The 24421-nt window shown below is 46.1% G+C and overlaps 1 long non-coding RNA gene across 5 annotated transcripts in view; it reads left to right on the top strand.

The window, feature by feature from the left end:
* LOC111755150 (uncharacterized) overlaps positions 1–24421 on the top strand; it is a 79934-nt gene that overhangs the window by 17432 nt on the left and 38081 nt on the right. Inside the window, exons 2-5 of one of the 5 annotated variants that reach the window (XR_010045547.1) lie at positions 1574–1673; positions 2220–2284; positions 6343–6674; positions 7313–11816. This is a non-coding gene — a long non-coding RNA (uncharacterized LOC111755150). The other 4 variants (XR_010045549.1, XR_010045546.1, XR_010045548.1 and 1 more) reach the window with 4 other exon arrangements.

Below are 24421 nucleotides of genomic sequence, written 5' to 3'. Positions count from 1 at the left end.
GCAAATTAAGACACTGAGATTTCATCTTACTCTGGAAAAAATGACTGACATCAAGAAATAAACTGAAACAAATTTTGGCAGCATGAAGGGAAAAAGGAACACTTCTCCACTGTTGGTGGGAATGTAGACTGATAAAAGCACTGTGCAAATTAGTGTGGAAATTCCTCAAAAAACTAAGATTGGATGTTCCATTTAATCTAGCTATTCCCCTTCTGGGTATTTTCCAAGAAATTTGAAAAAAAAATTTCACAGTGATATATGTGCAATGATATGTGCAACACAGTTGTGATAGCTAAATCTTGGAAACAACCAAAATGCCATCAACCACAAGTGGATGAAAAAATTGTATTTTTTCACATTGGAATACTACTCAGCTATAGAAAAGGATGATTTGAGGCCTTTATAAGTAAATGAAAGTAACTTGAGAATATCCTCTCTCATTGTCTCTCTAGTGTAAAAAATAATAAAAAACTGACAAAGAATTGGGATCCAAAAAAGTACAGTATATATTGTAAAAGCAAAAGCAAAGAAATGGGCTCTAAATGATATAATGATATGTATAGTATGTAAGATAGATGACCATATTACTAAACTACTGTTAGATCACTGAACAGAAGGGTTTGCCATCAATGTTTCAGTATTTAGTGACTTTTTATGCTTTGTTTTTGTAACTTTAACAACTGTTTTTAAGATGAGAATATGTAATGTATCAACTAGTAATTTTAGGAGTTAATGTTTTTGAATTCTATATTCTACACTTTTTTGCTTTTTTGTATTTTGTTTCTTTTAATTTTATTTTCTGTCTTTAAATTAAAAAAATTAAAAGAAATGGACATGGAGTTTTGTGTCCTTGATGCCTTGCAACAGGACCTGCTCATGCAGTGGTGGGAATCCTTGGGATCCACCTGGCTCTGGGTGGCCATAAGCTGCACTGTGGCATGATGAGTGGTATTATTCTTTACATTTATTGTTGTGATGGTCTTTGTGTGCATGAGTCCACCCTATAGGTCACATACAATAAGCACATTTTCCCTGATCTTTGAGGTGGTGGAATGTGAGAAACCACTGCACACTGCTTCAACACCAAAAGGTATGAAGACCTATGGGATCTGACCCTACCGATTAGCATGTGCACACCATGGACATAGTTATATAAGCATGAGTTAACAAAAACAGCCATGGATGTGCTTAGGTTTGTGACACTATGCAAGAATGTAATGCTTGATGACGGCTGATATATACAGGCTGGGTAATAAAGATGCTTGCTTGCTGCTGTTGCTAATGTTGGCTCCATGTGGTTTCTTCTCTCTGGGGATCTTACCCACTAAAATACCAATTCACCTCCCTAACTCTGAGAAAATTTCATGCCACAGACACTGGGCACTTTAATGCCCCACAAAACTAAAGTCTCTGTGCCTTGTTCCAAGCCATGCATCATATCCTAAAGCCAAAATCTCTGTTGGGGTACAGCTTTAGAAAGGACAACAAGTTATATACCTGTGCCATGGTGATCACTTCCTAAGCCCTGTGATGGACATTTTTCCCACTTCCATTCCTCTTCTGTACCCCACAGGGCATGAAAGGTCTCAAATGTTCTGACGTGGACTTGGAACACAGCTCCCCAAGCAGCAGACATGTAGTTCTTGAACAGACTGCCTGGACCATGGTCTGAGGTGAGTCAGTCCCAGGCTGGAAGCTGAGGACAATAGTTTCTGTTGGCCCACTCTCACACAGTGGAGCTACTTACCAGCATATCTTAGCCTCCCTTGATCCCTCAACCCATGGGGACTCACTTTTCCTATGTGTCATGATGTGTTAAAACCAGGCACAGCACTAATGCTGGCAGGGAGATCCCTTCCCTAGCACAAACCCTGCTGAACATGAATCCCGCCAAGTACTCTTCAAACCATCTGTTCTTAACATGTGGCATCATGTTGTAGCTGAGTTCCGTGAGGGAGAGCACAAAACAAGGGCAGGAGCAGGTGCTATGGTGCCCATAGATTTGGGCAGCCCTTCTCTGATGTGTGTGGACCCCAGGGTGGCACTCTTGAATGAGCTATGGAGATCCATGCCTGAGGGTGTTGGGTCAGGGAGGCATTTGGACCCTGGCTGTGTCAAGTAGCCACGTTGAGCAACACAGGGTGTGTACCACTACCACATGCCCAGGACATCCTCTCACACTGTCTTTTTCATTCCGCTACAAACCTTTGTCTACACAGGAGGAGGCAGTGTATGTGTAGCTGCCCAAAGTCAAGTGTCACTGTTGTCTGCTGTCACCGAAAAGGTATGGTGGGTGGAGACTGGGGATTTAGCTCAGGGGCATAAGCACCTGCCTTGCAAGTGTGTGGTCCTGAGTTCGATACCTGGTACCAATAAACAAATGAAAAAAAATGTATGGTAGGTAACAAAATCAGGTGTCCCTCAATGAGTAACACAGGGCCTTTTTCTACTGTTATTCCATCTTCCATTCCCTCATTCCTCAGGCACCCCTCCCTCCTCCTGCTATATTCCATTCTCCTCCTAAAAGTACAAAGCTGGCTGGCCTAGGGGCTGTTTTGTGCCCCTCCCATCCCATTCTGTCTGAGAGAGAATCCTGTTCCCACAAGTATGGCTGATTGGTTATCACCTAGGACAAGCTGGGTCTAGCCTGTGTTGCACTTGGTCCAGGCCTTATGACTGAAGAGCCCCTAATTTTAGCTCCCAGCTCTAGAAGTTCTCCTCAGAACATGGTGCTCAGAATTGAGGTCTCAAAGTCAGTCTGGAAATCCCTATCTGTGGAACATCTAAGGAGGTGACTTAATCTGTGTGTTACCATGTGATGCGTGAATATCTGGATATGTGGGCAGACAAATGTAGATGCTTCTGTCTGGCACAATCCAAGTAGAAACAGTATCTTTGAAATGGCTCCTGTGGGATGGGCAGGATTGGATCTGGCTAGGGAACAAAGGCTATGTGCACCATACATTGAAGCAGGGCCCTGAGATCTGGACCACACATTGGAAAGAAGGGAAATAAGGGTGCCCCAGCACAATAGTGTCTGGGGATAAATTCTTCCCAACTGTTACCATCCATCTCTGTTCTGTCCCAAACCAAATGACTGTGTTATAAAGGCATGGCAGTGTCATCACCCTGCTATTTGTATGTCTCTGGGTCCTTCAAGAGTGGAGAGTACCTGGAAAGGAGTTGGCCCAAGGCTTACCTGTGCATAATATTCCTCTGTATCAGTGACTGACCCTCAGGTAAGATGGTCATGGCCACTGTCATCTCTTTTTTCTGTCTGGCCATCTAGTTGCCAGGCACCACTGTATTCCCACTTTCCTGCCTATTGGCTCCAGAAGAAAACACCTAGTTTTCTGGTCTTGGTGTTGGTGAGGATTTAGCCTAGTTTGGTGGGGTGGGGCAGGAATCTGTGTGATCAGCAATGGGGCAGCTGAGTTTTGAGTGGCCACTGAGTGGGGCAAGAACTTAATATATTTCATCCCCCACCACATTGATGTGGGGCCTTTGTGTATAAAGCAGGGTTCATTTCAGTTAGCTGTCACTTTTTACTACATCTTTCTATCTCAAGACCATTTACTGGAAAGTTGTGTGTATGTGACACAGTATGTCACATATAAAACTATGCTGATAAAACTATGTTGAAGGCCCCACTGAGCATCTCCACCCAGACTGCTGGGCAGCAGCTCAGCCTTTGAAATGTAGTGAGGGCTGGGGATTTAGCTCAGCGGCATAAGCACCTGCCTTGAAAGTGTGCAGTCGTGAGTTTGATCCCTGGTACCGATAAAAATGAAAAAGACAAAAAAGAAATGTAGTGAGAGAGGCAAGGGAGGAAGGTGGAGGAAGACAAGAGTCTTTCTCCAAGACAGCAGTTGCAGAGGAGCCAGGGCACCTCCAGCTGTCCCTGTTACACCCACTTCTGAGCCTGTATCCTGAGGCCAGAGAGGAGACAGCAGTTTTGATCACTTTGATAGAAATCAGGGGTCTAAGCAGAGTTACAAATACAGGACTTGGGAGCCAGACTGAGTGTTCCTGCAGAAGATTTGCCTGTGTTTGGTTTTCACCTTCTTTCCATTACTTAGTCATCACCAGCTATTGGTGGTGTGAGTTTCATTGTCTCCCCAAGTGTGATCTGCATCTGGGGAGCTCTGGTACCCAGCACACAGTGAGTCCTCTATGTGTCTCTGTTAGGTTGTGCATAGAGAAAAGTATAAAATTGCATGTTCCTATGATAGGAGGATTTGCCACAAAAATTCCATTAGCAAGGACGCAGACTGAGGACAGCTGATGCTTTGTTCTACAGATTTGCATTTGCACAAAGGAAACATTGCTGGCCAACGAGAGTGTGTATTTCCTGTGTGAGATTTTTCATCAGTAGCTCTTTATTTCCCCACATGTCAGAAGTGGATTTTCTTGCTTTGTGTTTTGTTTACAGACAACTGTATATTTTTTCTAACTACATATTTACAGTGTATACTGATTATGTTGGTGTTAGGACCAGGGCACATGTGGTGCAGAGTACATATTGGGCCCTATCTTTTGCACAGTGGTACAATCCAACCACCAGTGATTGCTCTCAAAGTTTTGTGCATTGAGCACACAGCTCAGTGCCAAGACATTGCCAGCATAAGGTGCTGCTTTGTCTCGGTTGTCCTTTCTTTATGACAAATACAGTGGGTAATGATGCAATAATTGGGAGCTTAGTCCAACCCTAACCCTAAGTCTAACCTACCCCTAAACCTAACTCTAACCCAAGATAGTCACTACCAACATTCCTGGCCAAAGAAAACTTTATGGCACTGATGTGGGAAATGCAATATAGGTTAAGTATGAGGACATACAATCAGTGGTGGCTGGGATGGGGCAAGAGGGGAAAGAAAAGAAAACACCATTGTGTAAAATTTGAAGAATATGTTCTGGAAGTGGACTTGGGGAAATTTGCTCACCATTGAGAATGCAATGAATGTCAGCAAGGTGACTATTTTAAACAAACCTAAAATCTTAAATTTTACCTATATTTGTTCTATCACTAATGTAAATAAGTGTAGCTGTGAAAACAATCGTAAGTAAATCTGGAAGAGAGGGGAATGGCAGGTGTGGGTCAAGAACTGCCTGCAGTTAGAGCTCGAGAGATGGCTCCTGAGTGGAGCCACCAGGAGGCTCAGAACTTCAGCTGCTGGACAAAGGAATCCAGGTGCTGGCTCTTGCTCTGGGATCACAGCTGGTTAGGGAGCTGCAGGTAGAGCTGGCCCAAGTTCTGCAGGTGCAACTTCTGCATGGGCTGAGCCTGGCCCTGTAGTTGCAGGAAATGAAAAGATTGCCAACTTTCCATGGACTTCCTGGGCAAAACCTTCCCACTGCCTGTCAGAGGCAGCCATGTGCACCAACACAGCCCCAGGAACGCCTCCTGACTGCATCCCCACACCGACTGCTGAGTGTGTCATACTCCTGGGTCACCCAGCATCTGGGCTCTTTGCTGAGTTCCAAGGCCATCAACTCCCCACAACCCTACATCCTACACTCCAGAGATAGTTACCCTGTGGCTCAGTCTCTGGGGCTCCAGCTGGTCCAGGAGAAGCTCAGCCTGGGGATCCACATGGGTATATACTTCCAATGTGGCCTCAAGCACAGAAGAACTGGGGCAGACAGGGAACCAGCAGAGTGAGAGACCTGGGCTTTCCTCCCACATTGCCTGCACATCTCACTTGTAGAGAGGGGTTTGTGGACCTCCTGCCCAGTTGATACAATGTCCAGCCCCATCCTCACCCACCCACAATTGGGCAGTGAGGGCCCAAGGAGCCCTTAGTGGCTGAAAGAAGTCTCATTGGGAGGGAGACCTTGCTTAGTTTTATCATGCATCTACATTCTTTAGTGAATCCTGACACAGTATCTCCCTACCCCTCCCCAGTGAAAGTCAGCTTGGAGAAGGTAGAGACTGCAATCTGCCCTGTCTTTGCACTCAAAGGCTCAGGGCTGCCACTCCATGAATATCTGAGAAGTGAGGGATCAATCAGTGTCTGTCCTGCATCTCTGCAGTCTCTAGCTCAGGGAGTGATGCATTGCCCAGTTCTCTTTGCCTCTGTATAGCTCCTTGTGCATGGTCTGTACACACAACTAGGGATGCCTGGAGACTGGAACAATGGCTTTGAGGTGAGCAATATATGTTCTGCTGCCAAGGGTTACTCTGTGGCCTCCCACAAACATCAAAACTCAAAAGGGCAGTGGTTCCACAGGCTCTGCTTACAGAATCTTGGTTAATACCCAGAAACGTGCTTTCACACAGTGTGTCTTCATATACAATTGTGGGTTGGTAACACCTATCTGCTCTTCCTTTCTGTCTGACAGCTATGGACAATTTGCCATTCTCAAGATTTCCTGTCATGGAGTGACTCTCCGATCTCCTTTCTGATGAACAGAACTGCATCCACCAAGTGTTGGTCACTGGGTGGGATGGAAGATCATCCATCAGAATTATCACAGCCTATATAGCAGGTCTTCATGGGGCCAAGGCCACAGCTAACTGCTTGGCATGGAGCCCCCATTTCATCCTCAGTGACCCTAAGCTCTCAATCCACTCATTCCTGACCTGTTTGGCACTGTAAACTAGGGTTGACTGAGGCCCTTGCATAGGGCCAGGACCTGAATCCACAGTGACCAATTCCCACTGGGCTGCTTAGGTAAGAACTCCCCTTCTCAGCTTTGGTGCCTATAGGGTAGAGAGTTTAGCCCTGGAGAAGTCCAAGGAGGAGAGGCTGTGCCTGGGGTATCTATCCAGAAGGCCAGCTCCTTAGGCTTCTTCAGGCTGTGAGGCCCATCTGCCTGCACCGTGCTTCCTGTACAGACCTCTACCAGTTTCTCTGCTGCCTGACTTCTGAGACTGTGGGTAGACATGGAATTGGTGTCCTGCACATGGCTTCTCAGGAGGTTTTAGGGCTGAAGCAAAGCCCACACTCCAATTAGTCCGCAGAGGCTAGTGGTAATGGGCTCACAGGAGGGCCCCTGCAGAAAAGGGATTCTCTTATTAAAACTTATATTTCACAAGGGAAACTTAGAAATACTAGCATGCTCAGATCACCTCAATAGAGAGGTTGAATAGAAGTCTATGTATGAACAAAACCTATGAGTCGTAAGACAGCCCACCCATTTTAGAGATGAGAAAAGGAGGCTCATTCTGGATATCCAGGTCCATTAATGTGGCACCACAGAATTTCCCAAGATTCTGATGAAAAGGCCCCAGGAAGGAATTAAATTCCTCTTCTATAGCCATGGAAGGCTAAGCCACTGTGTTCACTGCTCTCTTCTTGTGCTCATTTAGCCCGGAGGCTCCTGCAAAAGGACCTGCAGTGCATGGAAAAATCCCATGAGATGAGTGCCAGAGAACTGGACAGAGTGGACTGACATTTGAGGTGAGCACACATCTGGTGAGGTGATGCTGTGTAAGAGCTGGGGACAGTGGAGGAAGACGCCTTGCTAATGGTCCTTGGACACCAGGCCCAGTACAGAAAATGAGGTACAATGGCAGAATTCATTCATGACAAGAAATGAAATGATTTTGTGTCTGTTTCCTTTCTCCTCTTCCATCAATATGTGTACAGTGACCTTGCCTGTGACAAGGTAGAGGCTTAGTAGAGAGGATATGGTAGTTGAGCACTTGCAGTCCAGATTCCTTTGGAGCAAGACCATGGGCCCAGTGTTTGACAAGCCCTGGATAGAGGCGTTGGAAGGGTTAATCAGACCCAAAGTTCCTCTTAGTCATGTGTGGGCCTCCATACATTCCCTTCTGCTCACATTCTCTGCACTGGAGCCAATACCTCCTGTTATTGTGGGTCTCATCTCTGGAGCAGGGATGTGGCACACAGGGCCCAGGGTCCTCCTCCATGCCAATGTCCTGTGTACAGCATGGTTGGGGCAGTGCCCAGTATCCAACAGGAAGCCTGAGACTCTGAGACACCACAGGTTTCACTTTGTGAACCCAGATAACCTTATGTTCCTCAAAGACTAACAGCTCTGTCCCAGACTTCTACCCAGGAGGATAGGAGATGACTCTGCAGGCTTTGGATACACATGAGCACTGCCCTTCTCCTCCTGCCAGCCCTGTCCTGGGTAGGAACATGACAGGAGCACAGACCTACACTTCCCAACACCTACCCCTGCCCCAGAGCATCTGCCTTCACTGCCTGTCCTCAGAGGCCTTATACTGATGATTTAGGATGGGAATTGTTTAGGAGAATTCACAGAGGTGGCTAGGCCTTAATGTTCTGTCCTCTAGTTGGTGTCTCTCAGTGGCTGGTTGCTGAGTCTAGGGACACCTGTCCTGGGCTCCCTCTTTTTTCTGGTGTCTTGGGGTTGGGGCTCTTGGGCCCTGCTCTGTGCTGCCCTTGATTTTAGGCAGTTCCCGGTGAGCTTCCTGAAACATCTTGGCCCAGTGAACCATCCCTTCACTCATTCTCATGTGGTTTTCCCATGCAGGGTTAAGAAGCTGGGGCTTCAAAGCCTCAGAAAGCAGCACAGCATATTCACTGGTCACTCTCATGAGCCAAGTGCTGGTGAAGGTCAACTGCCACCAGACAAAGGTGCCTGGTAACCAGAACCTTCAAAGTTCTGTTTAGACCTGTTGCCAAGGAAGTTGTGTCATGTGCTGGGGTCCATAGCTGTGCTGCCCCCTCCCATGCCTCTTTGCTTTTTATTGTGGAACAAATTTGTGTTCCTTAGAAATGGCAAGTGAAAACTAGAAAACAGAAGGTGGTTTTACACTTTTCTTCACTTTGAAATTTTTCATACAACAAATGTAAATGCTTCAGAAGTGGCAGGATGGGTGCCAAGTGCACATTTCCACCCATAAAGTGTTTTTCATTGAGAATTAGGCTTCACTTAGAGATCTGTGAAATTTTAGGATGAGTTTCTTTCCTTGGTTTATGTTAGTTTCATTTCAACTCCATTTGGGAGTATGGAGATGTTCCCAGAATAACCATAATAATTTTCTTTGAAGTATGTGAATGTTTCATGTTATAACCTCCTCCTGTCCAGGGGATGAGGATTCCTAGGAAATTTGACTTTCATGGGCCTATGAGTGATTACTTATTACTTAGGTATTTAACTCAGCCACACACTGTAGCTCCATACTCTGACATCCTGTGGAGTGGAGAGCAGGTGATGATTACAAGGGGAGGCTTTCCAAGGCCATGGACATCATCATCTCATGCTGAGGAAGGACACATGCACATCACTCCTGGGGAACTTGTCTCATAGCCACTGATATCACTTCCAGTCCTCCCATCCCAAACAGACCATGGGCTTTGTGTCCCTGCTGGGTAGTTTGCCTTTCCTAGAGGTGATGGCCCTGAGGCTGATCAGGCAAAATGCTCTCTAGTTGGTCTCCTTCAAGCAGTGTCTCCATGCTGGGCTCCCAGTGTGCTGCCACCACATGCCATTGGGGGGCTGAACAAAACCAGCGGTCACATGTTCATGCACCCCTCACCCATCGGCTGATGTCCATTTCTTCTGTTTCTGGGTCAACCCTTGAAAGCAAGCTGCCACAGCCATTCTTATTCATGGGCTTGAGTGGATGCAGTCTTTCATTTTAAAGAAAAACTACTTAAATGTGAAATTAATGGATTATATTACTAGTTTATGGCTAACAGAAATTCTTAAAGTATCTTTGGAAGCAGTTGTTTAAAGCAGAGTTAGGTGGTTGCTTTTCATTTTGTTTTATTATGGTATACTGTGCTATGCTATATTATGTTACATTGTGTTATATGTTCGCGAGGATTTTGAAACTGTATTTTCTGTGGTTTCTGATTTGATTTTGTATATTCAGTCTGAGAAAATATAAGATTATCACATAACTCTGAGTAAGTTTTTTGGAGAAAATTTTAAAAGGAAAACACAGTCAGTGATGTTGGTACACACCTGTCATTTCTGTTCTCAGAGGTTGAGGCAGGTGGATTGTTGTAAGTTTCAGGTCATCGGGGCTACAAGGGAAGATCAAAGCCAGCTTCAACTGTATAGCAGAACCCAATCTCAAAAAAAGAATGAAAGAAAAAAAGAAAGAGAGAAAGAAAAGAAGAAAAAATTAAAAAGTTTAAAAATATGAAGTCAAATATCACCTGTGAATTCAGAATAAAAACATATGTGAGTTTTTCTTGCAAATGTACTTTAGTCAGCACACCTAGCATAAGGTTTACCATCATGTAGACATTGATGTGCTGACAAGTTTGCATTGTTTCAATTTTTTTGAATATTTTACAGAGGTAACTGCAGATATGCTACTGAATATAATTTCTTAGGATTTGAGTAGCTCAGTGTGAAGAGAATGTGATCATTGCTTTTTTTCCTCTCCTAAATTTATATTTAGAATCAGAAGTTGATCAAGGGATTGCTATTTTTTTGAAATAATAATAAGGGCCATATAAAATATACTCTTTTAACTCTTAGTAAAGATAAAATAATTGTAGAATAACAGTGGTTAATGTACCTTGCATAGTGATTTCTAGGATTTCTTAATGATCAATAATTTCATACATTTGTAAAATTTTGTTTTTAAAGATTTTAAGACATAGTCTCACCAGTTTTCTGAGTTTCCCATGCTAGGCTTAAACCCTTCATCCTTCTTCACACTGTCAGAGGGCTGGGATTACAGGTGTACATTATTCTGAGTGGCAATTGGCAAACAATTTTGCATATTCATGGAATAAAATATTTGACTTTGATCTTTAGACTTTGTAGAAAGAATCCATATAGTTAAGCTTTCTACCACCTTCCTAATCTGCAGTTTCTTTCACAATGAGTAGGACTGAAAATCCAGTTAACAATATTGTTAGAGTCACTGCTTTTTAACTGTAACTGTGGTCAGCATGCACTTCAGAATATCACTGCAAATGCCTTCCAGTGGGGGTCTCAGGCTTGATATCCCCAAAGCACTTTCTCTTTTTCTCTGATCACTCATGGAAATTGATGATTGGTGTTAAATCCCAAGAAAGATGTGAAGGTTAAGCCCACTTGGGGCGCACTGCCCTCCAGAAGGCCAGGCCAGGATAAAACACTGTTGCCTTCCCTTCTACTTTCCAAGGTTTTGTTTTGGTTATGGTTTAGGTTTTCCATTCAGTTTCTAGACGTTGAATACAGAGCTTTTGCATTAAGTTCTATTACATTCTACTTTTAAAAGTCTTCCTTTTGGTCTTTTTTTGTTATCGGTACCAGTGATGGAATTCATGATTGCCTACTTGCAAGACAAGCGCTTATGCCACTGAGCTAAACCCCCAGCCCAAAAAGTCTTCATTTTTTTGAGGAGTTTCTCAATGAGTTGCTAAGTTGGGGAGTCTATCCTTGAATTTATGATGTTCCTGCCTCAGCCTTCCAGAGTGATAGGATTACAAGACACCCCACCAGACGTGCTTTCATCCTGGTGTTATTAAAAACTCACTGGCTGAGCAAGGAATGGTGAAAATACCTGCAATGTTAGCATTCAGGCCACTGAGGCAGCAGGATTAATGGGAGTTTCAGACAAGCCTGCAACACACTCTAATTTCAGCTCAGGGCAGATCAACAGAGGGAGAACCTGAAAAGAAAAAGTAAAGGAAAATATAGGAAAGGACAGGAATGGAGTGAAGAAACAAATCCAAATTCCTCGTGACTCTATGAGTCGGTTTGTCTTTGGACTAGTCATTTTCATCTGTGGTCCAATTATTTCAGTATAAGAACCTTTTGACTGCTGTCACTTTATAATGTATTTGGAAACCAGGTATTTTGTGCTTCTACCTTTAATGTTCTTTACATGGCTAGAGGATGACACTTTGTCCTTCCTTGTGAAATTTCATATTTTTTTTATTTCTAGGAAAATATCAGTGGTATTTTGACAGGAATACTTTGAAAGGGCTGGGTAGCATGTACATTATACCAACATGAATTCTTCCCATCCGGCATCATGGTATGTGTTTTCTTCTGTTAGTGCTATTATACTGTTTGCATCAATTTCTACAAATTTTAAAGAACATGTGAGTTTGGTTAAATTTTTCCTAAGCATTAATTCTTTTTGATGAATTATGAAATGAATTGTATTCTTTGTATTTGAGGTTGCAGTTTGTTTGAAGCACATAGATATAAATTGTTTAGGATATGTGGATCTGGTACCCTGCACCTTATGTGATTTTTGAATTTGTTCTAAAAGGTTTTCAGTGGAGACATATGTTTCTAATATGAAAGGTTGTGTCCTCAGGAAACAGAAACAGTGCTTAATTCTTCCTTTCTTATTTGGAAGCCTTCATTTCTTATTATTGAGTAAATTCTAGGGCTTGAACTTGGAGTACTGTGTTGAAAGTTGCTGCAAGCCTTTTCTGGTTGCTGATCTGAGAAGAAAATCTTGCAGCTTGTCACCCTCGGGGCACGATGTCCGGGATGGGCTTCTCATGTATCATCTTTGCTGTGCTGAGGTCCATTCTTCCTATACATAGTGTGTGAATAGTTCTTACAATGACAAAATGTTGAACTTCAGAATTTCTCAAAGCTATTTTTCCAAATCTATTGAAGGGTTAGCTCTGTCTCATTCTGGGAAAGTGGCAAGTGATGCTCAATGGTTTTTATAGTGCGATGGTAGTTGCATAACTGAGATTGAGCCGAGTGTTAATCATGGTGCTTAAATTTTGCCTGTGCTTGAAAATTTAGCTGACAAGCATTTAGCTGAATAATCTTGCATATGTTCATTAGGAATATTGGTCAGTAGGGTGTTTTAAATTGTTTTTTATTTTATTTTTAATACATTATTGTCTGGCTTCATTCTCAGGGTGACTTTGTCATCTAAAAGAAGTTGGTGTTGGTTTTTTCCCTTCAATTTCTAGGAAGAATACAAAAGTAATTACTATTTATTCTTTATTATACACTTGAAAAATTCACTGAGTCATTTATCTTATCAATGGGTTTTGTTGTTGTTATTAATGAGTTTTGATTGCTGACACATTGCCTATATTAATTTTTGCTCTGTTCATCAGTGTGTGTGTTCCTGATGGATGCGGGTCAGTGACACCAAAGGAGACAAGATTCCCATTAAGAGTCACTTCTCATTTTACTTAGGGATGCAGCCATTTACTTTTGTATCTTCCAACTAATACTACAGTATATATTTTTGGCAGTAACTCCTTTCAGTTACTTAGACTTTTAAGGCAAAAAGTTCTTGTTGGGTGGTTACTGCTGAAGGAAACTGGAGCTGGTCAGGTGCTCATCTCTTATTTCAGGCTTCATAAACTGACCTTGCCTGCAGTGCCCCCACCTCCTAACCTGCTCCCTGCAAACACCTGTCCTACTCCACAGCTGTGGTGCATCCACATGTGGAAGTTGAGATCTGCACCTGGATGGAAGACATTCAGTCAATGTGGGCTGTGTAACAGACTGACCTTTTCTTATAGTGCTTCCCTGAGTGAGACAGGGGGCCTCAGGCCTACAGGGAGGAGTTCTGGTAGCAGGGCCATTCCAGCCATCTTCTGTCCAGTGTGCAGTGTATGCTGCTTTGCTGAGAAGCTGACTTGTGGATCAGGAGGCCTGTACCTCACAATTTTTTGCCCCTGGTGCCAAGGTTTCCTCTACCACTGCCTGGCCCATTTTCCCCTGACATAAGATCTCCACAAAGATCTGAGCACCCCTGGACTTCCTCTTCCAGGCTCCAACTCAATCTGGAGACTTCAGGTTTGACATCTGTGTCTATGACAGTCAACATCTATACATTTAACTTGGAAAATGTACTGCTAAGTCTTCATTACAAAAAGTGAGATTGAAAGACACCCGTATTCTTTTTTTACTCAGTTAAGGTGTGAAAAATTAGAAACCATGAATGTAGCACACAGCAAAACTGCTGAGTGAATTATAAACTTACAGGCACAGAAAATGCTGAAAGAAGGCCATGTTCTAGGCCTTGTCCCGAGTCTTTCTTGAGATGACAAAATGACAGAATGCTTATGTCTTGGCCCTCTCTCCACCCAGCAGTAAAGAGACACAGGCCCTCACAGCAGGCAATGACAGGAGAGAGGAGCTGGTGGATGGCAGACCACTCATGCTAATGGCCCTGATAGGTACATTGTGATCCCCTCTCACACAGCTGAACCCTGGCTCTCTTCCTACCCAGCCTTGTACTCTGTGCTGCCCCCCCCCCACCTTGGGAAGAGGTGGCATCTCTCTTTGGTTTAAGTAAGTAGTCTCAGGTGACATTTTTTTCAACTAAGGGAAAATGTCATTTCCACCTTTATATGGACCTTGCTCTGCTTTTCCCACCCTTCTTCTGTCTTCTGAGCCTGCTAATGACAAGCCCATGGAGGACTCTGCTACTGGAGAACTATTTGTATGCCATTAATATATGCTCTCTTATTACCAATGACAGATTTAGAAAAAGAAAAAAGGAAAATCTTGGTATATTTATCTATGTCACCAGGTTTGGATTAGTTCACTGTGCCACTTCCCCACCCAAAGATGACATGGTATGATAAAGGAATTTGAGAGTACAACCAAGAAGAGCATTCACATTTCAAGTCCTTTGCAGCTCCATTCATTAAGTGATGGGCAAGTCTCCCAGGCTCTGCCTCACGCTGCCTCTGTCCCTCTGGTTGTCTCACACACATCTCCATGTGTATGCATATTGATGGCAGAGATATTTCATTGTAAAAACTGAGATCTTCCACATACAAATCCATCTTGCATCAATGGTAATTTCATGATCAGATTCCTTGGCCTCTTTCTCTGTGGGCCCAGAGATACTGAGCTCAGCTTCCCTGAAGCTTTCCCTGCTTTCTGTGGCCTACACTGGTGCCCTGCACACTCTACCTGCAGGGTAGGGAGGGTCCTAGTTCCTTCCTTTTCTAAAAGTGCTGTGAACAACTTAAAAGAAAGTTAAAATGTTATGCAGATTTTTCTTTATTTTTTTTGTGTTGTTGTACAGCTCTCTGTGTGGGAGAAACCTCTATGCTTAGCTCAGAAAGGTCAAGGGACCCTGTGTAGAGCTCTGAGGGGAGCTGAGGGAAATGGTTCTGCTTCCCCCACCCCATTTCCTCCACACTGTTGTTCCCCACTTACCTTAAAACCTGAAGTCAAATGGGGACACAGCATCACTCAGTGACATGGCCCTGAATGTATCTTCAGTGGGATACTGCGCATTTTGTACATTTGTTGGCCATATGAGCAGATTCCCTTTTGCATTGCAAGTATTTGTCTCTTACCTCACACAACAAATGGAAAAGCATTTCCAACCTCAAAGATGAATGTATTTAAGTTTTATTTATAAACAGAGATCTATCTGGGACTGTCCCCTTTATCAAAGAAAAATATCAGTTAGTCTCTTCCATTAATGCTTGGCCAAACAGAATTGTGATGCACTGGTGTGAAAACCTAGAGTACTAAATCACAGAGGCAGAAAGATCAGTGGTGGCTGGGGCTGGCAGGGAAGAGAGGGAAATGTGTCCAAATGGGAATGAAGTTATGGGAAATATTCTGGAACCGGGCAAAACTGAAGATTGTTCATATTGAGAATGTGTGCATGCCACTGCACTGAGTATGCTAATTAAAGTGAATGACATCCTATCATTTGTTTAAAATTAATTTATGCCATAATATTTAAAAGGAGTTTAGAGGTAAGGGCAAGAAAATGGAAAAAAAAATAGTGGAGGAGATGGGAAACTCAAGTTTTCAGCAGGAGCTGGCCTCAGGGGAGATGAGGAGCTGCCACCTGCTGTGGAGCCCCTGTTAGTCATACCTCTGAGAGGACAGAGATGGGCTCCGGGAGCTGGCTCTTCCTGTGGTCCCAGAGCTGGTGAAGGCACTGGAGATGGATCAGGTGCAGACTCTGCAGCTGCTCCTTGAGCTTGGTGTGCAGCTGACACTTCAACAGCAAAAAGAGAAAAGATCATCAATTTCCCATGTTCCTTGCAGTGCAAATTTCCCACTGCATGTTAGAGATAGCTCTGTGCACAAATCCACTATCTGGAAGTTTTTCACACTGCATCCACCCACTGATTCCTGTGTGTCTCAGAGCTACAGGGTGGTCCCTTAGCCTTGTCCTCCTCACATACCCACAGACCTTACCAGTCCTCCTCACCCTAGTTTCTGCCTCAGAGTGTTCACAATGCTCAAGCTCAGCAAAGTGAAGTTGCATTGGAGGGTCCATGTGAGTTTGCAGCTGCTGCTTAGAGCTAAGAATTAAGGCTGTGGTTCTGGAGGAGACAGGTGTAGGGAGCTGAGTGTGAGATCTGGTCCTCAAACCCAAAATGCTTGTCCAAGTCAACATGCTGAGTTAGACACCTGCCTGCTGCTCCAGCTGTGGAGAGCCCAATCCCACTCTATCTCCACCACCAGTGAATCACTCTTGGTCTAGACAGCCCTGAGAGACTGACAGATGACTGCATGGGAGAGTCTGTGTACACTGGTGTGACCATTTCTCCCTTCTTCAGGGAAGCTGCACACACATCTGTCTAGTGCTCTCCAGTGGCATGTTGCTTTCATGGGGGATGGAAAACTGTCTGCTGTGGTGCAGGGGTTGTCTTCCATAAGTATGTTGGAAGTGAGAGGACAGAGGGCTGTGTCTTGTTCCACCTTTCCTCAGTCATTAGATTGCTCAGTGACTTGCCACCCAGTACTCTGTGCTTCCTCTGGGCTCCTCTTTCACTGTTGTTCATGCATGTCTAGGGGAGCGAAGAGGGGTTCTCATGTACTATAATGTCAGTGGTACATGATCTGCCATCCAGGGTAGCCCCTACTAATGTGGAAGGTCAAGAGGGGAGTACATATATCTTTCCTGGTCATTGGATCATTGTCAGTGCCTGGAAAGTGTCTGTGTGTGGTGTGGCTCAATGTATATTCATGTACTCATGTTACCAACTGGTTCCTGCCCTGATGTCTGAATGGGCCTGATGCCTCTGCCAGCCCCCAGAGAATAGGGCTCTCAGTAATACATCCCAAAGCCTATAGAGCAACTATCCAATCTCCTCTACAATGAAGAGAGAATGTTTACTCAGTGTAGGGATCAGTGAGGGAGAAACAACCTTTCCCACGGAGAAGGCAGCTCTATGGAGAATAAACACAGCTACTCCAGCAGGCCTTCCATAGAGCCTTGGTTGGTGTCAGCAATTGCCTGGAAACCCCATTTTGTACCATAGGGACCTGATAAGCTTGGCTTTAGGTGCAATTCACTGTTCTGAGAATTGCACTATTACTGGGTCGAGTTCTCATTTCTCCTTGAAGTGAAGATGAAAGATGTAAGCACATTTCAAAGACTCAGCTTTAGGTGGCCATGTCATACTGTGCAGCTGAGAGCAAACTCACTATCCCACAATCGGGGACTGTGGGCTGGAAATGTTGGCCCTTGAGGGACCTGGGAAGGAAGAGCTGTGAATAGGGCTGCTGTGCAGAAAGTCCTGTTCCAGGGGCTCCATCTGGCTGTGCAGCCTTTCTGCCTGTGCCACCCTCACTGTGCAGACCACTGCCAAGTTCTACACTGAGTGATTTGCAGTCTGTGATGAGACAGTAGGAAGCCTAGAGTTAGTGGCCCAGCCATGCCCCACCGTGAGTGCTGGAAGCTGCAGTGATACTCAAAGGTTAAATTTCATAAGGAACAGTTAGAAATAATAGCATTTTCAGATCAGTTTGTTAGCAAATAAGTCATAAACTCCCTACATGAAGAGTATCATCTCATGTGTCCTGTGACAACAACACATTCTAGAGATGAGAAAACAGGCTTGTCCTGGGTGTTGGAATGGGGACCTGTATGTGATGACTCACAGGGTACTTCGCTGTGGTGCTGCTGAAAAAATTTGGTCCAGTTTTCTTAGCCATGAAAGGCTGAGTGGCTGTATTCACTGTCTCCTGGTACAATGTCATTATCCTAGAGGGCCCCTAACCTCTGACCTGAGGGGCTGGATATTGACCCTGAGACATGGACACAGTAGCAAGGGCCTAGGTTTTGGATGAGTGCACCTCTTCTGATGTGATGATGTGTCAGAACGGGGGATATGGTAGAAGCACAGTCATGCCACTGCCAAAGGGATAGCTGGGCCCAGGAGTTACAGTGAACTAAAACAGCAGAAGTAAATCATGACTGGAAGTGAAGTGACTTAGTGTCCATGTCCCTATTATGATGCTACCACTAATGTGTGGACAGTGACCTGGCACCTGGCCAAGTTGGCTGAGCAGAGAGGAAGTGATAGTTGAAGACATAGACCCCAGTTTCCTTTGGAGGCAGTACCACAAGCCTGCTGTTTACTATACACTGGAGGGAGGTTCTGAAGTTGTAATCTGACCCTGAAGATCCCCTGTTCTCCTGTGGCTTCATTACAGAGTCCCCTCAGCTCACACTCTCCCCCTGCTGGCATCTGTTGTTATTGGGAGGCCCCACTGTGGTACAGGTATGTGTACTGCAGCCCTGCAAGGACCTGCTCCAGGCTGATGTTTGAGACAGCACAGTTGGTGCAGTGCCTAGTAGTGTGTGAGAAGCTTCTGAGATCTCAGACAAGCAGAGAAGGGGGCCATCAGGACTTCCACAAAGCCTCCCAGAGATGTGAATACAGCACAGAGACCTGGCAGCTTCTGGAAGCACAGGCTGCACATAGAGCTGCAGGGTCTGCCCTGCACTGTGAACTTGGAGGGTCCACACACTGTCTCATAACCCTGCTCCCCCATGGTATGGATGGTAGGGACACCCAGACCCACTGAGCAGGTAGTTACTAAGAGGTGTTCACTAGCATTTATGATCCAGGAAGCCCTCAAAGCCACCAGCCAGCCAGGCAGCAGACCAGGAGTCTCACTTTGTCTCCTTTGGGATTGCCTAAGTGGGGAAGGATTCACTTTTCTAGTGACAGCACAGAAGCCACCAGGCATATGATGAACCAGGTCCTTTATTGCAGTTCCCCATGGCAGCCTTTCAGATAGCACCTGGGGCTTGCTGGCCTGGTGGGAAAGCCAGCCTGGGTCCTTCTGGAAGTGGATCTCATCCACCTTCATCTCCCCATCTAGAATTTATTCTTACACTGTGGTTCCCAAAACCCTGGACCAGCTCAGGCTCACTTATCAGCCGCCATGTGGCCTTCCTCAGAGCCCTGGTGAGATTCCCTCTACCTGGGTTGCCTCTGCTCTGCATCTAAGGCCTGAAACACAGCCATCTCTATTCCTGTTTCCTGCTGGTGACTCATGGCCACCTGAGTGGGCTATTGGGAAGCAGAGCTTCTTCTGTACACAGGATGGTTCTTAAGAAATTAAGCCATAAGTACCTAGATTCTCGATTGAAGTCCCTGCCTTAGAGCCAGGTCAAAATTCTATACCATCTCTCACTGGCAGTATATATACTGCACATGTTACATTTTGTGTCTCGATGTACCCCAAAGCCGCATGTAGTCACAGGAGCACGGTTTTTCCAGAAGTCCCTGAAACTAAGTTTGTTATGGATTCATGGTCAAATGCTGAGATTAAGGGTGTTTGTGGAACAGCTGCCCTAGGGTTGGTACCTGCTTACATTGTTAGGGATGGAAGGAGACTTCCTCTCCTCTCCTCACCTGTTGCTTTTACCATTTTCCACTGTCATGGTCTGTTGCCCTCTGCCATGTCCCACCCTGCCTTGAAGCCAGCAGGTAATGGACTGAAACCTTTCCAAATTGTGAACTAAATAAACCCTCTCCTTTTAAAGTCTGGGTGTCTGTTATTTTGTCTCACAAGCAAGAGAAAAGTAACTAAGACAGCACACAAGAGACCCAGCCTGCTATATGGTTCCATGCTCTCAGCCTCAGGAATTCTTGCTCACATTGCTGAATTCAGCTGAGTGTAACCCATTTCCCATATAGACCATGCATCTGATACCCAAAGGAGCAGTGCTGGCCCTGTGTAATTAGAGACCTGCACTGGAGCTTGTGTCTCACAGGCCACCTTTCAAGCCTTGTGCTATCTGAGAGCAGGCCTTTGACCTGTGAGATCATGGGGAACTTTGACTGACCAAACCCCACATCAAAAAGATCCAGGCTCAGGGATGCTCAGCCCCAAAGAGTAAGCTTCTGTCAAAGTCAGACTCCTGATGTGCTTGGAGTTGATTATTAGTAGGAAAAGTCCATTCAGAGAGTGAGCTTCATGCTCCATGGGAGCTATGCAGAGCAACAGAGAACACCATGAAGGGGGTCTGCAGCCAGGAGCTGGGCAGTGCCTTCTTCCCCACCACAAGGCTCTGTCTACATAGGAAGGAAGCCCCCCTCCTCCTGGATGCACAGAATAGAGAGTTGGGGTCAGCAACCCAGACATGGTGTGTGGTCCTCTCAACCCATGCTCTCTATGGCTGCTCAAACCTGTAACCTAGCACTTGGTCATGGCCAAGGCCACGACGGTCTGTGTTGAAGCTGTCTCACAGTCTCAGAATAACAAAGAAGCAGGTAATAAACGTTACAACAAGGGAGAGGTGGACCTGGGCCCCAAAAGGCAGAGGCATCTATGGAAGCTGGGCACATTGGGAACCATACCCTAGTGTACCATATTCTGTCACCTGGAGCATGAACCCCATGTCAGGCAGAGTGTGGTGGGTCCCAGGCACAAGATACTGTGGATTTCAGTATGTGGTCATGGTTTGGGAGGCAGGTAGAGTGTGTGCCCAGGGAGGTTACTCTGCACCCTTTCACTTCCTGCCAGGCTCCCATGGACAGGCAGAGGGACCTGGCAGATGTCGGGGAGCCTCCCTTTCTGTTCTGTGAGCCTTAGGTCACAGACAAGGGAGGCAGCTGCATCCCACCCCATGCTCTTCTAGAGGGCACTAATTTCATGGACTAGTGGCTAAATGACCTCATGACTGGTAAGTATTTGACTGAGAGCCGAATCATCATTGATTGGCATCTGCCTGCATCTTCAGAAATTCAGGCTGCCAGTTGCCTTCCTTGCACCCAGCAATCAACCTGGTTGGTTCATTGTTCCCAGCCCAAGAGGCAGGATTATGGAAGGCTCATGTCTCAAGAGTCTTGACAATTGTGATAAATGTTCACTAATCCATATCTCTGGCCCCTTTTTTTTGCTGACACTGTTTCATAACTGACCGGAGCCGCGGGAGACAGGAGACCAAACTCGAGCAGGATCAGCTCTCAAACTTTATTGCGTACAGCGAACCGGACCTAACAAGGTCCACCACCCTCAACGTTGGTTCCTCTTCCGCCCGTTGGAGGCAGGAACAGCCTCTTATAAGGGGAAGCAGTATCCAATCACAGAGAAGCGCGTCTAACAAGCTGATAGGCTAGCGTCACGGGTAACTGGGCAGACATGACAATTTGGCAGGCTTGTTCAGGCCGGGAAGAACCCGGAAGCAGGAAATGGGCGCCATCATAGGCGGCTTCCCACATGTCCCCCTTTTTTATTTATTAAAATAGGATGGTCTGTGGGTCCCTCCAAGGTGTCTATGACCTTGTTGCTGTTAGACACCTAGGAGTGGGCCTACCTTGTAGGCCGAGGCATGAGAGAATGTAGAGGTCTATACCCTGCTGTGCATCACCCTGTTTTGTGCATATCCTTGTGCCAGGACCATGCTCAAGGTGAGTGGTTCATTTTTTCGCAGGGCCAGGCTTTTGTGAACCGAACCTGGATGCATATAGACATTCATTCCTGCCTTCCCCCCAACCTTTGGGGCGGATGGCACTGCAGTACCCTTGATCTCGCATCTCAATGCCAATAATTTGACTACGGGAGGGACCCCTGGCCTTATAGGCCATGTATATCTGAGTGGAGCCTGTCTTAGATTGACCGGGAGGGCTTTTCCTGTCTTACCCGTCATTGGCTTGCCCACTCAGCTCTTATAGCTGATGTTCTGCAATGTGAAGGAGATATGCGGCGGCCTGCTGGCCTGATGGGCCACCTGCTGCCATTTGCATGGCTGCCATAGCTGTGATCTTAACCTGCTGCTGAGTTTGTATGAGGCGATCTAACAAGCATTTAATAACCACAAGCCCCACTAGGATGGCCACGGCAATCAGGATCCAAGTAGTCAGGATGGGCCAGGAGAACCCCTGACTGGACCTAGTTGGATACCGTCCATATTGTCAAGTTCCTGACCGACTATGAGGGACAAATTGTGAAACTTAGGTAGGTAGGTGTCTTGCAGCCAAGCTGTCATATTTTTAACAGTGTTGGTCAAATTTGTGCGAACAGGGGTGATTAATAGGAACCCACAGAATAGAAAAGGCTCCCAACCAGACATTTTAGTTTGTAGATGGTCTCGGGCGCTGAGCGTCGGTCCCAGAAGGGTCGAGTTGACTTGTGTCCGCGGGCTTATCCTCCTGAGCTTTATCAGGAACTGGTGGGGAGTTTACTGATCGCGTCAATCTTTCCGGGACCCACAGAGGCTCACGACCTGGTTCCTGTGGGAAGACACAAAGCGCACCTCGGGTCCAACTAACCACTGGATCCGGGCCCATCCATTGTCCTGTAAGGACATCTTTCCATCTCACCAGCCCTTTGTCGGCTGGGGACGGGTTATTGTGCTCCATGGCAGGGGAATGATTATTGTGATTAAGGTTTAAAAAATTTATGGTAAAGAGTGCCAATGATATTCTTCCTTTGGGCGTTAGGCCATGGCCTATTCCCTCCTTTTGTTTTTGTAAGACACCCTTGAGTGTCCGATGGGATCGCTCAATGATGCCTTGTCCTTGGGGGTTGTAAGGAATGCCATGTTTAAGAGTGACCTCCATTTGTTGACAAAATGTCATAAAATTTTGCTGGTATAGGCAGGACCATTGTCTGTTTTTAGTATATTGGGCTTTCCCCAAGCATCCCAGGCTGCCAGGCAATGATTAATAGCGTGGGTAGCCCTTTCTCCGGGTTCTGCCGAGGCAAACATAACCTGGGAGGCGGTATCTACCGAAACATGAACATATTTAAGTTTTCCGAATTCTGGGATGTGTGTAACATCCATTTGCCAAATATGATTTGGGCGAAGTCCTCTTGGGTTAATGCCAATAGATTGTTGGGGTGAAGAGATCACACAAGCTGGTCAATACCGTACAATCTCTCGTGCTTGTGCTCTCGTGAAGTTGAAGCACGCCATGAGGGTGCAGGCATTAACATGGAACTGAGAATGGAATTTTTTGGGCTGCTTCCAGAGGGTTGGGAAAGGTGAAGACCCATATCGGGCATGTGGCCGAGTCTGCCAAGGCATTGCCCTCCGCCAAGGGCCCAGGTAAATTAGTATGGGCTCTGATATGTGAGATGAACACTTTTGAGGTTCTATTCCATAACTGATGTTGAATACCTAGGAATATGGAGGCTACCGTTGAAGAGGGTTTAATGGGACCCGCCGTCTCCAGAACTTGGAGAGCATTTACCACATATGGAAGGAACGTCCTCCTCCTCCCCCAGAAGGGGGCGCAGGAGGTAATCCGGGAAGTAGCTCTCCCTCTAACCAGCGCGGTGCCATAGGTTGTGGGCGCCCTCTGGCGGCCACGGGTGGAGGTGGCAGCCCAGGGAGCAACTCCTCTTCCGGCCACGGCGGTGCAGTGGGGCCTGGCGTCCTAAAGGGGGCGACCATGGGTCGCGAGCTTGCCAAGGAGCGGAAGTACCTAAGTTCCTCCCGCAAAGCGGAGTAGCTCGGGCAGGGTGGTGTTTGGTTCCCCTTTTTATCTTCCCGAGCCCTAAGTTCCTCTTTTAACGGTGTAGGAGGGTGATGCTTAGCAAAGACGACCTCCTCTTCTGAGCCTTCCGAATCCGAATCAGAATTGGAGCCCTTGTGTTTCTCTGGAGGCCCAAAGTCAGGTGTAACTTCGGGCTCCTCCGAGCACTCGGATCGAGCTTTGTCAAGAGCCTGTCGGGCTGAACAAAGCCCGGGGGTTTGTTCGTCCGTCAGACAAGCCCTAATCAGTTCCCACAGGGGTAAAACCATGGGATCCAAGTGTCCCTCTTCTCGGGCGCATCTAAGATCCTCTCCTAACTTCTCCCATGACGGGAGGGTTAGAGAGCCCGTGGGCCAAAACCAGGGGGCAATTTCATTAACACGATCCAGAAATCTCGAAAGGGTGACCCGGTTTATATAGATGCCTCGGGTCCACAGCAGGACTCTTAGGGAGTCAGCGAGGGGTTTGCGAGCAGCGTTGCCCACAATGGCGAAGCGAAAGCGAAACAAATGCAAGGGAAAAAAAAAAAGACCGGTGCCCACCCGTGTGGCGCTCAAAATCTGTTAGGTGCGTCCACCCAACCCAGGCGATCCAGTACTCACCTGTCCCGGGAACCGCTGTATCTCACGTAGCTGATCAGGGTGAAGAGAAGAGGCGCTTGGGGCCTTCCGTTGTTATTGGGCCAGGTCCTCCGTCGTACCGCAGGTGACAGCAATCGCACCTCCCGGCCGAAGAGGCACGTCACTGAGTCTTTTACCTTTTTCCCCGTACGGGCCACCAGATGACCGGAGCCGCGGGAGACAGGAGACCAAACTCGAGCAGGATCAGCTCTCAAACTT

Source organism: Cavia porcellus, unplaced genomic scaffold, assembly GCF_034190915.1.
Source record: "Cavia porcellus strain 051 isolate PalLab524CR breed Dunkin Hartley unplaced genomic scaffold, mCavPor4.1 scaffold_34, whole genome shotgun sequence".
Taxonomy (NCBI): domain Eukaryota; kingdom Metazoa; phylum Chordata; class Mammalia; order Rodentia; family Caviidae; genus Cavia; species Cavia porcellus.
This window is presented reverse-complemented; position numbering and strand designations above follow the sequence as displayed.